Source organism: Phodopus roborovskii, unplaced genomic scaffold, assembly GCF_943737965.1.
Source record: "Phodopus roborovskii unplaced genomic scaffold, PHOROB, whole genome shotgun sequence".
Taxonomy (NCBI): Eukaryota; Metazoa; Chordata; class Mammalia; order Rodentia; family Cricetidae; genus Phodopus; species Phodopus roborovskii.
Window position 1 is genome coordinate 25,567,139 of NW_026126480.1, and position 3,464 is coordinate 25,570,602.

Genomic DNA, 3,464 nt, shown 5'->3' on the forward strand with positions numbered 1-3,464 from the left:
TTACAGATTGCAAAAGAGGACAGCCGGACTACTGAGGAGAGGAATAGCAAAATAAATTGGCAGTGCCGACTTGGGTTTTGGAATGTAGAAACTTATTCCCAACGTTTTCTCCTTTCCTATAGTAGAAAGGGGGGGACCTCTAATCGTTTCGTTTAAATAAACGTGCCTGCACTTCTAAAGACTAGAAGAGGATGTGGCATCTTTCTGTAGTCCAAGCTGAGGAGACTAAGACAAGTGATTACTTAAGCGCAGCAGTTCAGAACCTGTCTCAATAAAATAAAATACAAAACTAGGGCTGAGACTAGCTCAATGGTAGTGCATCTAACTAGCATGTGTGAGATCTAGGTTCAGTCTCTAGTACTAGGTAAGCAAAACAAAAAGCTACCCTGTGGGGAAGTCTAGGAGCAACTTAAGTCTGTACCACCCTCCCGGCCCCTAGCTGTCCACCGACCCCACCTTCCTCTGTACACTGGCACTTCCAAGCTTACACACCCCAGAAGAATGTCCCTTAGGAATCTGCTCAGCTCTACAGCATTGTTCTGCTTTATCTTCTGATCAAAGGAGGAATTTATACACTTGGCAGCTCTTCCTCAATTTTAAAAGGGTGAGGAAACTGGCTTTCTCTCAGGACTGGCTTCCTACCTTTTGCTGGATGAAGAATGGTGTGTGCCTTTAGAAAATAAAATACTGAGTTTTATGTGAAGACAAACTGACATTTTAATTACCCACCCCCACCCAGAGAGGGAAGAAGAAATCTTCTGGAGCCCTGGTCTGAGTCAAATCCTTGTTGGAGTTCTGACTTTCTCATTTATTGTGGCTTTTGTGTGGCTCTACTGGTAGGCTCTGATCATCTAGGAAGTACCAATAGACTGAACAGGCAAAGATTTAGGTGGCTCCCAAAAAGAGACATCATTGCAAATTGCTAGGTGTCAAGAGGCTCTCTTAGCCTTTCTTCTCTGGCTGACAATGCCACCTGATGATGATAGCTAAAAACTGCGAACACAGATCTCTGTGAGAGAAAGTGCAAATCCATGCTGCTGTCATTTGAAACCCAGTAGAAACTAGCTAGAAGCTACTTTCTCCCACTGGCTTCAGTTTTAAGACTTCAAAGTAGAAAGGGAAAAAACAAAAGCAAAGCAAAAAGAATTGAGGGGTAGCATTACATTTTAAACTCCAATCTTAACTCCTCACAAAGAACTTTATAGCACCCCCAAATGTCTTCCAGTACCAAGTGAGAAATGGGGAACCTTTCTCTTTTACCATGTGTGAAAAGAATGGCTGACATTTATTGAACATTTCCTGAAACCAGACCCTGTTCTTGGTGCTTTGTATTATCTTACTGAGTCCCTTCCACAGCCTGAATGAAACGAGGCCATTGTATCCTTGATTTACAGTTGAGATTTACAGAGAGAAAAGCAACTTGCCTAAAGCCACAGAGCTATTAAATAATAGAATCCAAACTCAGATCTTTAACATCTCCTTCCCTTAAAATTAACCAAAGAGCTTTTAACATGGCCAGGCATGGCAGTGCACACACACCTCAAAGCCCAGAACTCAGCAGACAGAGGCAAAAGGATCACCAAGTTGTCTATACATAGAGAGTTTCTAACCATCCTGTACAACAAATCAAGACCCTACCACAAACAAACAAGGCCATTAATAAGTAGTTCTGTTCTCTGTTCCTTCCATAATGATGTATTCTGGCTATACAGGAAGACTTCACTGAGGGACTGTACTACAAATTTTCTAAGATGTGATCCCTAATGGGCAATGGTGACCACACCTATAATCCCAGTACTTGATAGAGGATAGAGTTCAATGCCTAGGCTACACAGCAAGACTCTGTCTCATAAATAAATAGGGCTAGAGATGTAGCTCAGTGGCATATCACTTGGCTTGCATGTATAGGAACCTGGGTTCCAATCCTGGCTCTATTTTTTAAAAAGTTATATCAGAAATTATTACCTGTGGCAAACAACATTGACACAGATGACACTCAGAATATTTGTAAACAATAAAAGGATACAAAGTTTGTGGAGGTAATAAGAAATATTTGTCTTATTAAAAAAGGAGTGGGGCTGAGGGGACATAGGGAAGATATATGTCAAACAGTTCTGTGCTGAGAATATACTGGGCAACAAGACAGTGTTTCTCTGTCCTCAGTTTGGAATACATGGGGAACAAACACTAAATACCCAATTAAGCAATCATTTACTCCCAATTGTGATAAGCAGTATGAGGGAAATTTACAGTGTTCTCTGATTTAGAATGGAAAGCAGGAAGGCCTTCTGTAGGAAGTGACATTGGACTGAGTAGAAATTACAGAGGTTGGGCATGGTAACACACACCTGTAATCTCAGCACTTAGAACATAGATGCAGGACAATTAGAAGTTCCATGCCAGCCTTGGTTGCAAAATAAGACCAGCCTGGGTTACATGGGACATGATCTCATGTTTTAGTTGTGAGCCTAGCCTTTAACAGCTAGGTCATTTCTCCAGCCTGAGACCCTATTTCAAAAGGCAGAAGGGAGAGAAAGAAATCTGAGGAGGACGAAGAGAAACCTACACAGAGGGAACTGTGTGCAAAGACACTGAGGGAGTAAGGTTCAGCAGAGGAACTGAAAGGCCAATGTCATTGTTTCAGTGAGAATAAGAGGGAAGTGACTTATTTCCCTGGTGAGACAAGCAGGCATCTCATGCTGGATCTTAGAGACAGTGTTAAGATTTTATGTCTTGTCAAATGATAGTATACACTTGTAATCTCAGCATTAGGGAAGTGGAGGTGGAAGGCTCAAGAGTTAAAGGCCAGCCTGGGTTACATCCAACTTTGTCTCAAGACAGACAATTTGGGGACTGGAGAGGTGGCTCAGTGATTAAGAGTATGTATTACTCTTCCAGAAGACTTGAATTGCCTTTGTAACTCAAGCTCCGGGAGATCCAATACTACCTTTGGCCTCTTTGAACACCCACACACAACATTGCATAAACACATGCAAAAACAAAATATAATTAAAATTTTTTTTGATTAACAACTTAGCTAAGAAGTTGGCATAAGCCTTTGATCTCAACACTAAAGAAGCAGAAATAAGTAGGTCTTGGGGTTTTAAGCTAGCCTGATCTACACAGTGAGTTACTAGCCAACCAGGCATAGTAAGACCTTGTGGATTACAAGCTTTCAAATGATCAGGGTTGAAAAAATGCCCTAGATGAGGGCTGGAGAGGATTCAAGTAGCCTACTATGGAGATTAGAATATCTATGCCTTGAACTTTGCATAAGACACAGTAAATACTAAGCCTTCTGAGCTAGGGTTCCTGTTTTTGGAGACAGTTGAGTTGGGGAGAGTGACTTAGATGGTTAGCATGAAATGAGCTTTGATAGAAATCTGTGCAAATAACATTGGAAGCCCAAGAAAGATACACAGGGAAGAGGGAGGTTTGTTAGTTATCTGTGGCCTTCATGTCTA